The sequence below is a fragment of the Phyllobates terribilis genome, unplaced genomic scaffold (assembly GCF_046119375.1).
Source record: "Phyllobates terribilis strain yellow unplaced genomic scaffold, ASM4611937v1 Scaffold_170__1_contigs__length_4071412, whole genome shotgun sequence".
NCBI classification, from domain to species: Eukaryota; Metazoa; Chordata; class Amphibia; order Anura; family Dendrobatidae; genus Phyllobates; species Phyllobates terribilis.
In genome coordinates, this window is record NW_027362930.1 from 1,194,983 (window position 1) to 1,209,033 (window position 14,051).

General features: G+C 41.6%; 3 non-coding genes and 1 pseudogene across 3 annotated transcripts; all 4 read right to left on the reverse strand.

Moving 5' to 3' along the window:
• Positions 1-897: 897 nt before the first annotated feature.
• LOC141212177 (U2 spliceosomal RNA) lies at positions 898-1,088 on the reverse strand. The gene has a single exon (XR_012281992.1). It is a non-coding gene; the product is annotated as a U2 spliceosomal RNA (small nuclear RNA).
• Positions 1,089-2,204: 1,116 nt separating this feature from the next.
• LOC141212179 (U2 spliceosomal RNA) lies at positions 2,205-2,395 on the reverse strand. The gene has a single exon (XR_012281994.1). It is a non-coding gene; the product is annotated as a U2 spliceosomal RNA (small nuclear RNA).
• A 1,115-nt stretch (positions 2,396-3,510) lies between these two features.
• Positions 3,511-3,694, reverse strand: LOC141211643 (U2 spliceosomal RNA). Its single transcript, XR_012281603.1, has one exon. It is a non-coding gene; the product is annotated as a U2 spliceosomal RNA (small nuclear RNA).
• Positions 3,695-9,849: 6,155 nt separating this feature from the next.
• LOC141211687 (U2 spliceosomal RNA) lies at positions 9,850-10,022 on the reverse strand (annotated as a pseudogene).
• Between the last annotated feature and the right edge of the window lie 4,029 nt (positions 10,023-14,051).

Below are 14,051 nucleotides of genomic sequence, written 5' to 3' on the forward strand. Positions count from 1 at the left end.
CCGCCTCAACACCGTTGGAAGGGAGGAGAACCAATTAAGGCGGGGGGTGGGGTGGAACGAGCAGCTGTCTACCCTTAGCAGGAGGGCTCCTGATTACATACCTCTCCTGCTGCTGCTGCTGCTGGCTGTCCAGCAGCAGACTGAAGGTGGCTGCTGCTGTGCACAGGTATATAAAGGCTCAGAGCCTATTATGACACGCGCAGCCAGCGTTCCATTGCCACATTCCATCTACTGCAGGCAGGATACCTGGCTGGCTGAATGTCGCTGAGAAGCTCACAGAGACCGCCATAAGCAACAGTTTAACAGAATGCCACAGACTAATCAACCAAACTTTTTGGGTTGGGTTCTCTTTTATAGTCTGCAGGCATTAAATGAAAGAAGTCAGTGTTCCAGCAGAAGGAGACAACGTTTCAGAAAAGGCATTGTAGCAAACCAAAAAAGAAATTTTAAGCGCAGCAGAGTAACCAGCGCACATACCTGTTAGCTCAGGTGAGTTTAAAAGGCTGCTGTTGATAACAAGGGCATTTGCTAAATAGATGGTGTGTGTGCAACAATATACTGAAAGGTCAATTATATTGTGCAGCTTATCTCACCACCTGTAGTTATTTAGGTGAAAGCTCCAAAATGCTTGCCTAATATGTCTGTTTATCCAAAAGGAAGTAAAAAGGGAGAGCTAGAAAGATAGCATTGCATCACATTACATGGCAATGCAATGCACAGTTGCTGAAGTTGAACCAAAATGAGCTTGTAATCTGGCTTCTGCAACTTTGAACATGAAAAATCCAATGAGGAGAAGAAAAGCAAAGCCAAAGAGTCCATCCCAAAATCCGACAAACAAGCAAAATGAACAAAAAACATTGAATTCAATTCTTTCTGATTTTAGAAACTGCATTAAAGAAGGGGTGCACCGGTCCTGGAGATACTGCAATACCAGGTCAATGCGTGGAGTGGACAGAGCAAGCTCTTTTTCCATCTCCCTGTTCTAAAAATCCATTTAATATATGGTCCCCAGATAGGGGACGTATCAGATATTAAACTGATAAGAACAGATACTACACTTGATCTTAGCCAAAAGGCCGAGAAGCGATAACCAGAATTGGTTTCAAACTACGGAGCCACCCAAGGATCCTGAAAAGTCCATTTGTGGAGATGAGCTCCTGGACTCCCGTTAAGAAGACATGTTGTCAACCTCTAGATCCCTTACATGCCTGCACTTTTCGGCTTGCTGCTGCTGCAATCCACGCGTTTTAGATCTGCATAACTCCACCTCTTTAAACACAGCACCTTCACCCCCTGCTGTTCCCACCCGCCTCAACACCGTTGGAAGTGGAGGAGAACCAATTAAGGCGGGGGGTGGGGTGGAACGAGCAGCTGTCTACCCTTAGCAGGAGGGCTCCTGATTACATACCTCTCCTGCTGCTGCTGCTGCTGGCTGTCCAGCAGCAGACTGAAGGTGGCTGCTGCTGTGCACAGGTATATAAAGGCTCAGAGCCTATTATGACACGCGCAGCCAGCGTTCCATTGCCACATTCCATCTACTGCAGGCAGGATACCTGGCTGGCTGAATGTCGCTGAGAAGCTCACAGAGACCGCCATAAGCAACAGTTTAACAGAATGCCACAGACTAATCAACCAAACTTTTTGGGTTGGGTTCTCTTTTATAGTCTGCAGGCATTAAATGAAAGAAGTCAGTGTTCCAGCAGAAGGAGACAACGTTTCAGAAAAGGCATTGTAGCAAACCAAAAAAGAAATTTTAAGCGCAGCAGAGTAACCAGCGCACATACCTGTTAGCTCAGGTGAGTTTAAAAGGCTGCTGTTGATAACAAGGGCATTTGCTAAATAGATGGTGTGTGTGCAACAATATACTGAAAGGTCAATTATATTGTGCAGCTTATCTCACCACCTGTAGTTATTTAGGTGAAAGCTCCAAAATGCTTGCCTAATATGTCTGTTTATCCAAAAGGAAGTAAAAAGGGAGAGCTAGAAAGATAGCATTGCATCACATTACATGGCAATGCAATGCACAGTTGCTGAAGTTGAACCAAAATGAGCTTGTAATCTGGCTTCTGCAACTTTGAACATGAAAAATCCAATGAGGAGAAGAAAAGCAAAGCCAAAGAGTCCATCCCAAAATCCGACAAACAAGCAAAATGAACAAAAAACATTGAATTCAATTCTTTCTGATTTTAGAAACTGCATTAAAGAAGGGGTGCACCGGTCCTGGAGATACTGCAATACCAGGTCAATGCGTGGAGTGGACAGAGCAAGCTCTTTTTCCATCTCCCTGTTCTAAAAATCCATTTAATATATGGTCCCCAGATAGGGGACGTATCAGATATTAAACTGATAAGAACAGATACTACACTTGATCTTAGCCAAAAGGCCGAGAAGCGATAACCAGAATTGGTTTCAAACTACGGAGCCACCCAAGGATCCTGAAAAGTCCATTTGTGGAGATGAGCTCCTGGACTCCCGTTAAGAAGACATGTTGTCAACCTCTAGATCCCTTACATGCCTGCACTTTTCGGCTTGCTGCTGCTGCAATCCACGCGTTTTAGATCTGCATAACTCCACCTCTTTAAACACAGCACCTTCACCCCCTGCTGTTCCCACCCGCCTCAACACCGTTGGAAGGGAGGAGAACCAATTAAGGCGGGGGGTGGGGTGGAACGAGCAGCTGTCTACCCTTAGCAGGAGGGCTCCTGATTACATACCTCTCCTGCTGCTGCTGCTGCTGGCTGTCCAGCAGCAGACTGAAGGTGGCTGCTGCTGTGCACAGGTATATAAAGGCTCAGAGCCTATTATGACACGCGCAGCCAGCGTTCCATTGCCACATTCCATCTACTGCAGGCAGGATACCTGGCTGGCTGAATGTCGCTGAGAAGCTCACAGAGACCGCCATAAGCAACAGTTTAACAGAATGCCACAGACTAATCAACCAAACTTTTTGGGTTGGGTTCTCTTTTATAGTCTGCAGGCATTAAATGAAAGAAGTCAGTGTTCCAGCAGAAGGAGACAACGTTTCAGAAAAGGCATTGTAGCAAACCAAAAAAGAAATTTTAAGCGCAGCAGAGTAACCAGCGCACATACCTGTTAGCTCAGGTGAGTTTAAAAGGCTGCTGTTGATAACAAGGGCATTTGCTAAATAGATGGTGTGTGTGCAACAATATACTGAAAGGTCAATTATATTGTGCAGCTTATCTCACCACCTGTAGTTATTTAGGTGAAAGCTCCAAAATGCTTGCCTAATATGTCTGTTTATCCAAAAGGAAGTAAAAAGGGAGAGCTAGAAAGATAGCATTGCATCACATTACATGGCAATGCAATGCACAGTTGCTGAAGTTGAACCAAAATGAGCTTGTAATCTGGCTTCTGCAACTTTGAACATGAAAAATCCAATGAGGAGAAGAAAAGCAAAGCCAAAGAGTCCATCCCAAAATCCGACAAACAAGCAAAATGAACAAAAAACATTGAATTCAATTCTTTCTGATTTTAGAAACTGCATTAAAGAAGGGGTGCACTGGTCCTGGAGATACTGCAATACCAGGTCAATGCGTGGAGTGGACAGAGCAAGCTCTTTTTCCATCTCCCTGTTCTAAAAATCCATTTAATATATGGTCCCCAGATAGGGGACGTATCAGATATTAAACTGATAAGAACAGATTTTTTTTTTTTTCTCCTCAGACGAGGAAATTCCACAGTCTATGGAAACCAGACAAAGGAAAATTCCATCAAAACAGCTGCGTCAAATCCAATACGCAATTTGCTGTCCCCATCATCATCGGAAATATTTATTTCATATTTCAAAACAACAATAACAAAAATCAAGAGGTACTAACAATATATCTCCACTTTTTAACTTTCCATATTCCCTCCGCATCCACTTCCCCTCTCCTCTTTTTGTCCCATAGGAAACACACATACATCTTCCCCAAAATCACCTTCACACTATCCTTTACAGCAATTTCCTTCCTTTTAAACACATACACATTCCTCACATCCCATAACACTTCCTTTATACATGCAAGCATCAACCACAAGACTCTTTCCTTCGTCCCATCACATATTCCCAAACCAAACATAAACAACTCAAAAGACAACAAATTCACACCACACAATTCTTTACACAAAGGCCCCATTCTCCCAATCACATCTCTAGCATACTGGCAATTCCAAAAAACATGCAACACACTTTCCCTTCCACCACAGCCATTTCTTGGACACATTTCACTCCTCACCAAACCTCTATTCCTCTGAAACTCTCTCACAGGTAATACTCCATGTAAAGACTGCCACACAACTTCACTCTGTTTGTTGGTCATACCACTCATCCGCACTTTCTTCCAAACCTTCTGCACATCACCACCCCTAACCATATTTATTCCACATTCTACCTCTCTACATTCAATCATCCTATACACAGCCTTCTTATTCTCCAGCAATCTTACATCTGCATCACACAGTTCATACCTCACCAAAAACTTATAAACCCACACATACCATACAGGCACCTCAAAAGCAATCGGACATCGCAAATCCCTTTCTTGCCACTTTAAACGAAACAAATACGCTCCAAATAAATACCTACACATAGATGAAAACTTTCCATCCGCCCTAATCACTTTCAAAACAAACACAACGATATTCACACCAAAAAACACGTCCAAATTCGGAAAACCCAAACCACCTTTTTCCACTCTTTTAACCAAAATTTCTCTCCTAGCTCTCTCCATTTTCGAGTTCCACAAAAAAACAAATAAAATTCTATTCAAGCTTCTCATACACATATATCCTGGTGGAAATACTACCGCAATATATAAAAATATTGGCAACACCACACTCTTAACAATTAAAATCTTCCCAAAAAAGGATAAACTCCTCAATTTCCAAAAATTCAACTTCTGCTCAACTTTTCCTTTCGCATCATCCCAACTTTCTTTCCCATCCAAACTCTCTGAAAACTTCACACCCAAAACTTTAATAGGTCCATTCACTACATTCACACCTACATCCCTACTTAAACTTCCGCCTCCAAAACCCTTACACTCACTCTTTTCCCAATTCACTTTAAACGCAGATGCACCACAAAAAATAGACACTAACAACTTCACCCGCCTCACCGAACATTCAGAATCACATAATACACACACGTCATCCATATAACCACTCACCTTCCATTCTTTTCCTCCACCTCCCGGCACTTGCACACCACGAATTACCTTATCTTTCCTCAGCATACACAACAATGGCTCAATTGCACAAATAAATGCTACAGGGGACAAAGGACACCCCTGTCGCACACCCGAAAACACATTCACTTTCCTACCCACATACCCATTCATTAAAACACAGCTATAAACACCCGCATACAAACTTCTCACTCGCCCAACAAAATCAGCCGGAAAACCCATTTTTAACAACACTCTGAACAAAAAACCATGCGACAACCTATCATAAGCCTTTTCAAAATCCAAACTTAACAAAAATACACTCTTCTTACGACCCATGCAATCCCATAGACAATCTCTTAACATACACACACACTCATGAATCCGCCTCCCAGGTACCGCACAACACTGCTCATCCCCATTCACACTCTCTATCACATCACGCATCCTATTAGCCATAAGTTTTGCATAGATTTTATAATCACAATTAAGTAACGTTATTGGCCTCCAATTCCTCAGACTTTTCAAATCCCCTTTCTTAGGAATTAACACAACCATACCTGCACGCATACTCTCAGCCACCTCCATGTTTCCCCACATATACTTACATACATCCACAAAGTACTTACCAATCACACCCCACATCACACGATAAAATTCTACTGGGAGGCCATCCTCCCCCGGCGTCTTATTCAAAGCCATACTACACATAACCTTCCATACCTCATCACCAGTCACCTCACCCATCACTCTCTCTCTTTCTGCTTCACTCAACTTACTCTCTAACACACTCAAAACATCATTCTCCAAACATTCATCCCTCTGTTTCACTGCATACAGATCCTCATAAAACTTAGCCACCTCTTCACACATATCCTCTCCACTCACCTCACTTCCATCTGCTCCATACACCACGCTCATACTCTGTTTCTTTCCAAAAACTTTTTTAAAGAAAAACCGAGAACATTTCTCATCCTGCTCCATCTTATCAATCTTTGCCCTAAACACTATGCTTCTCCCTCTCTCCAACAAAAACTCACTAATCTCCTTTTTTACCTCTAAAATATCCTCCTCCACCTCAACTCCTCCTTCCCTTAACTTATACAAAACGCTCAACCGCGCGTTCAGTTTAACAAAACTCTCTCTTTTAATTGCTGCATACTTGTATCCTAAATTTTTAAAGAACATTTTTGTTTGTTTCTTCACCCAGTCCCACCACTCACAAACATTCCCAAACTCATTTTTATGCTTACACCATTCTTCATACCGCCTTTCATACTCCTTTCTCACATCTTCATTCTCTAACAGTTTAACATTTAACTTCCACAATCCTCTCCCAAACACTCCATCAACTTTTATATCCAACTCACACAACATACACACATGATCTGAAAAAAGAACGTTTTCCTGCCTATAATTAACAGAAACCATATTTTTAGAAATAAAACAATAATCCAATCTGGATTGTACCCTACCACTCTCAGAAAAGAAAGTGTTCAACAAAGGATTCATGTTACACACGCGCTGCATATCACACAACCCAAAATCATTCACTAACTCCAATAATGCTTTCCCAGACACATCCACATTCACTCTCCCCACATCACAGTTCATATCACCCACAATTACCACAGGTATTCTTCCTGGAACAAAAAGCTTAATTTTTTCAAATAAATTTTTGCGCTCATTTTTTTCAACTGGCGCATAAACATTAATAACACAAAACTTTACATTCTTGTATACAAAATTAGCAAGGATACATCTCCCCACCTCAATAACCAAATAATCACTCAAAACAACCTCCCTTCCTTTAACCAAAATACCCACACCATCATTCTTATTACATGCACTCCCCGACCACACAGACGCTCCATAAGACCATTCATCCCCTTTCACACCATCCACTACCCCACATTCTTGTAAACAAAAAATAGATGCATTTTGCATAGCTAAAAACTCAAAAATAGCAGCTCTTCTTACTTTACTTTTAAACACTCTTACGTTTTGGGACACTATGGTAAATCCCATAATACTTCTACTCCTTCACCAATTACACAAAGAAATAGCCTTTGGCCTAAACCAAAGCTCACAAGAGGACAAAAAGAAAAAACATTTACAATATTATATGGTGACACTATCCAGCACCACCACTATCCTCCTCCGCCATCAGAACAGAACAGCTGGTTTCCGACCCGCTGGCTTCACCAGCCACACTCCTCATTCTGGCAGTTCTGATCTTCCTCTGAGGCTCACTAAAATCTGCATCATCACTGCCCCCACCATCCTCCCTACGACTCTTCTTTGCACCCCTATCATCCTCCGAAGAAAAATCTTCAATGTTTTCAGGACCCGAAGGGTGTTCAGGACTGTCGGGTTCCGAGATTTGCACTTCACATCCTGTTGCGTCCATTGCCTCTCCAAAAGTCATCATCTCAGGCAGCTCTGCTTCCACCACTTTCCTAGATATTCTCGCAGACACTGCCTTTTTCTCCACCTTTGCCACTTCCCTCCAGAACTCCTTTTCTTCCCTCCGCTTCTTCCTCATTTCTTCAGCAGAAGAAGAACATGGTCTCAGGGACACCTCCTCTGGCGCCGTAGAGGGAGAGGCTCTACCAGTTTCCCGCCTCCTTCCCTCTCTCTCCTCCCTCTCCAATCTTTCCAGCACTTTCAGTGCGCTTGCCATCTGCCTCCTCTCCAGCTCCTCCTCCTTCTGTTCTTTATCAGAACGTCTAGGTGCACTCATAGGACAGTCCTTATACATGTGATCACTACTCCCACAGACATCACAGGACTTGGCCTCTGGACACTGGTTGGCCATATGCCCCTCCTTTCTGCAATTTCGGCAACACTGAACTTTAAGGCATGTTACCATGGTATGTCCGAAAGAAAAGCATCTACGGCAAAACATGGGCTGGCCTGGGTAAAAGAGGAAACCTCTATGGCCTGCAACGGAAAAATTTGATGGAGGGTGTCTAAAGCCCCCCACACTGTCAGGATCCCTTTTCAATTTCACACGGAATTTATACTGACAGTTAAAGATTCCTAGACAATTGACTTGCTTCACTCCCTTCCGCACATATTCACAGTAGCGAGAGAGGAAGCACTCCAGCAGCTCAGGGTCTGTAAAAGGGTTATAGACAGTCACAGTCACCTCCTTTTCTTGCAGACCAAACAAAGGTTCCCATCTAACTCCTTCCAAGCAGGGGTCACTAGAGTGACCACGGAGCCATTCAAAGACATTAAGGCAAACATCCTGGTCCATAAAGGTAACGTCATAATTACCTTGACGTGAAAATTCGTTGACACTGAAGATCTCAGAACGTCTTGCTCCAGCTTTGCCTTCAACGATGTCTTGGACAATGAAAACCACGTTGTTCTTGTTCTGGTCAGATGGATCCACGGACAAACGGATGGTGTTCTTCACAAAAGACATCTTGGATTCTGTCGGTATGGAATACCACAGGAAAAAGCAGAAAATCCTCCACAAAAGGGTCCGGATTCCTCCAGGAGACTCGCACCAATCAAGGTACAGTCATACGATCGCAGCCAAAAGGCCGAGAAGCGATAACCAGAATTGGTTTCAAACTACGGAGCCACCCAAGGATCCTGAAAAGTCCATTTGTGGAGATGAGCTCCTGGACTCCCGTTAAGAAGACATGTTGTCAACCTCTAGATCCCTTACATGCCTGCACTTTTCGGCTTGCTGCTGCTGCAATCCACGCGTTTTAGATCTGCATAACTCCACCTCTTTAAACACAGCACCTTCACCCCCTGCTGTTCCCACCCGCCTCAACACCGTTGGAAGGGAGGAGAACCAATTAAGGCGGGGGGTGGGGTGGAACGAGCAGCTGTCTACCCTTAGCAGGAGGGCTCCTGATTACATACCTCTCCTGCTGCTGCTGCTGCTGGCTGTCCAGCAGCAGACTGAAGGTGGCTGCTGCTGTGCACAGGTATATAAAGGCTCAGAGCCTATTATGACACGCGCAGCCAGCGTTCCATTGCCACATTCCATCTACTGCAGGCAGGATACCTGGCTGGCTGAATGTCGCTGAGAAGCTCACAGAGACCGCCATAAGCAACAGTTTAACAGAATGCCACAGACTAATCAACCAAACTTTTTGGGTTGGGTTCTCTTTTATAGTCTGCAGGCATTAAATGAAAGAAGTCAGTGTTCCAGCAGAAGGAGACAACGTTTCAGAAAAGGCATTGTAGCAAACCAAAAAAGAAATTTTAAGCGCAGCAGAGTAACCAGCGCACATACCTGTTAGCTCAGGTGAGTTTAAAAGGCTGCTGTTGATAACAAGGGCATTTGCTAAATAGATGGTGTGTGTGCAACAATATACTGAAAGGTCAATTATATTGTGCAGCTTATCTCACCACCTGTAGTTATTTAGGTGAAAGCTCCAAAATGCTTGCCTAATATGTCTGTTTATCCAAAAGGAAGTAAAAAGGGAGAGCTAGAAAGATAGCATTGCATCACATTACATGGCAATGCAATGCACAGTTGCTGAAGTTGAACCAAAATGAGCTTGTAATCTGGCTTCTGCAACTTTGAACATGAAAAATCCAATGAGGAGAAGAAAAGCAAAGCCAAAGAGTCCATCCCAAAATCCGACAAACAAGCAAAATGAACAAAAAACATTGAATTCAATTCTTTCTGATTTTAGAAACTGCATTAAAGAAGGGGTGCACCGGTCCTGGAGATACTGCAATACCAGGTCAATGCGTGGAGTGGACAGAGCAAGCTCTTTTTCCATCTCCCTGTTCTAAAAATCCATTTAATATATGGTCCCCAGATAGGGGACGTATCAGATATTAAACTGATAAGAACAGATCCGTTTTCAAACAAGCTTTATTTAAATCAGACATACATCATAAATTACAAACAAATCACAAAGACTTGAATAAAATATGACATAAAACAAATACAAGGTCAGATTTAAAAAGCGCATAAAAGCATAAAAAGCATAAAACACAGTTTTGCATATAATTTGCATAAATAAATACATATGTCAAATGCAAACACCATAGCTTTTTAACTTTATCTTTTTACAATCAGGTAGTATGAAAACTTTTCACAAAGAACATATCCGATACAATATTTGAAACAAATCACAAATACTGGAATAAAATATGACATAAAACTAATACAGAGTCAGAATTAAAATGCACTTAAAAGCATAAAAAGCATAAAACACAGTTTTGCATATAATTTACATAAATAAATACATATTCCAAATTTGCAAACACCATAGCTTTTTTGCTTCATTGATTCCCATCTTTTTACAATCTCTCAGGTAGTATGTAAACATTTCACAAAGAGCAAGCCCAATACAATCTTTGACAGGAATAAATTCACGTTTAAACAATAATATATTGCGCACTTTCCATAAAGCTTCTTTTAAACAGTTTATTATAAGCCATGCGACTCGTGCTTGTTTCATGGTTGGGCATTTAATTATCCCATATATTATAATGTCACAATTAAGGGTTTGTATACCACATATCCATTTTAGGAGGGTGCCCACCGTCTGCCATAGCTCTTGTGCGTAGGGGCAATCCCACAGTAAATGAAACACTGACTCGTTTGGGGCGCATCTTTCTCTGGGACATCTAGCACTAGCCACCAGCCCCCTATGATGCTGAAAAGCTCTCGTAGGGAGACATTGGTGAACAACCTGCCAAGCTAAATCCTTTTGTGAGTTGCTAAGTGCAGGACAGGCCACGTTGTTCCACACCAGGCGGCACCTGGAGATGGAAAAATTAGACACATCCTCCATCTCCTCATGTCCCTTACAAATAACTGTTAACTTACGTTGATCAAATAAAAGCTGACGATCAACTTGGGTCAGATCATATTCTGAAATGACCTTCTCCAAGATCTTGTAATGCTTAGGGGGAGATAAGAGAAAAGGACAATTAACAGTCATACTGAAGTTCAACTTTCGGAAAAGAAACCCAGTTGTATATCTAAGAAAACAAGAGAAAGCCCCAACATTATTCAAGCTTTTGCAACAAAATACAAAAAACTTGATAAATAAAAACAATTTTAAATCAGGGAACCCTTTACCCCCATTTTTCTTGCTTTTACATACCACCTCCCTCCTCAATTTCTCCATTTTGGATCCCCACAGAAAATAAAACATGGGCTTCATAAGTCTTTTAAGATACAGAGAATTAGGGGGAAAAACCATAGCGGCATACAAAATGATAGGAAGCAAAACCATTTTAATTACAAGAATCTTGCCCTCCATTGTTAGTTTTCGAGTTTGCCATAAAGAGATCTTCTGATTTAATTTATTCAAAACCAAATCCCAGTTTTCAATACCATCATTAGCAGGATTAAACAAGACACCCAGGATCTTGATTCCTACTGTTTGTGTGGGAACCCTAGGCGGATCTGACTCCCATTGACCCATAATCATACAGTCACATTTATTTATATTCAACTTAAACCCAGACCCAGCACTAAAAATTTCAGTAATTAGAATTGCTCTGTTAATAGATGCTGAGCTAGTGCCATATACAGATATGTCATCCATATATCCAATGGCTTTAACTTGTTGTCCACCCCCACCCGGAATAAAAATGCCCCTAACCACCTTGTCCCGACGCAGCAGGCACAACAGTGGCTCAATGGAGCAGACAAATAAAAGTGGGGACATGGGGCAACCTTGTTTAACACCGGAAAGAAGCTCCACCTCTCTAGTTAAAAAACCATTGACTAAAATCCGGGCAGATGACTGTTTGTATAAAAGCGCAATTTTCTGAATAAAAGAATCAGGGAACCCCATCTTTCCCATAACTTTAAAAAGATAAAAGTGGGAGACCCTATCAAACGCTTTCATAAAATCCAAAGATAAAATAGCTAGTGGCTGTTTTCTATCTTTTTGAAACCAGATAAGATCACGAATTAGGTTTAGATGCTCCCAGATTGATCTCCCGGGGACACCACACACCTGATCTGGATGAATTACATTTTTAATAACTGCTTTAAGACGACCAGCAACAACTTTAGCTAAAATCTTGTAGTCTGTATTTAATAGTGAAATAGGCCTCCAATTCTCCAACTTTGATTTATCACCTTTCTTAAAAATTAATGTAATCATACTTTTACGCCATGAATATGGTAATAAATCAGCCTTAGAGGCTTCACAAACTACTTGTATAAAATCCTCCTTAATTAGATCCCAAAAGCAAAGATAAAATTCAATAGGAAGGCCATCTGATCCAGGAGCCTTACCTTTATTAAAACTCTTAAGGGTCTCTTCAATTTCACTGGGTAAAAGTTCTTTAGCTAAAAAAATCTGGTCATCTTTATTTAAAAACTGGGATAAAACATTAAGATTCTCTGTAAAAGCAGGTTCATCAACATTTTTAATACTAAAAAGATCTCTATAAAAATTAGCAGTATGCTCTAAAATGCCCTCAGTGGAAGATTGTCCTTCTAGCTCAGTAATCACTTGTTTTTTGTCACTCATTTTTTTAAAGAAAAACCTTGAGCAGGTCTCACCCTCTTCCAAATATTTCACACGGGTATTAAATATAATTTCTTTACCCTTTTGTTCCAGGAATTTTTGGATTTCTGTCTGGATCTTGGCAATCTCATCATCCACACCAGGTACTCCCCACCCCTTAAGCTTAAGGAGAGTTTGCATCCTGACATTAAAATCTTTAAAACATTTCCTTTTTTCACGTGCCTTCCTTTTACCAATTTTAATAAAAAATTCTTTAATACGGGTTTTAACACACTCCCACCACCCCAACATACTCTGATTTGGGTGTTTCCGTCTTCTCCAACTCTCATACTTTGCATAAAACTCCGCCCTTACCAGTTCGTCTTCTAATAAGAGCACATTCAATTTCCACATACCTTTTCCAACTTTTGCTTCCTGTGGAGTTTGCAATACATTGTATAGTAATACATGATCAGAAAAAATATTTTCTATTAGACCAGCATTCTTAGGTTTAAAAACATCAGAAGAGGAAAAAATAAAATCAATACGAGATGACATCCCTCTACCCCTCCATGTATGCCCAGGGTCAGTAGGGTAGGACTTTCTCCAAGCATCTAATAATTTGAGGTCCGTTGTCAAATGTTTTAACAGACTGGATGTTTTGTCTGTTCTTCCATTAGTATCACCTCCACTCCTCCCCTCCCCCAACATGACACAGTTAAAATCCCCTCCCACTATCACAGGGGACGGACCTGATAAAAACAAAGGGATGACATTAAAAAGGGAAGCACGCTCATTTTTCTCTGGGGATGCATAAACATTAATAAGACGACAGGTAAAACCATTTAAAATAACATGAGTTGATAAGGCACGACCTGGAACTATTTCAGTGATGGATAAAACATTAACATTTTGACATTTGAATAAAATCCCAACCCCGGCAGCTTTATTTTCATTGGACCCTGACCAAATAGAGGGTCCTGCTGACCAGTCCATTTTTAAGTTGGGGTATGACAAATCGTGATCAATACCGCATTCTTGCAGGAAAAAAATGTCAAAGTTCAGAGTCATTAACCAAGCAAACAAAGCAGCCCGTCTAACAGGGCTCTTTAGGCTTCTCACATTTAGTGAGGCAACACGGATTTCTGCCATGTTAGGTGTTTTTTATTGATTCATTATACTCTGAATCTGAATCAATAATTTGTGACAGAGAAGGTGAAGGAAGGGATGACACAGTTCGTAAACTGTCCGTTTCATCTGAGTCCGTGAAATCCTCAATTAAGTTAGTCCCCTCTGGGCTGAGAATTTTTGCAGCACTAGATAGAAAGACTTTACGGGACATCTGAGGCAGGTTATGCTCCTCCTGCGCCTCTTCACGACTTCTCTTACCACTGGCGCTGAGATCCATCCGATCCTCCGAATCCAC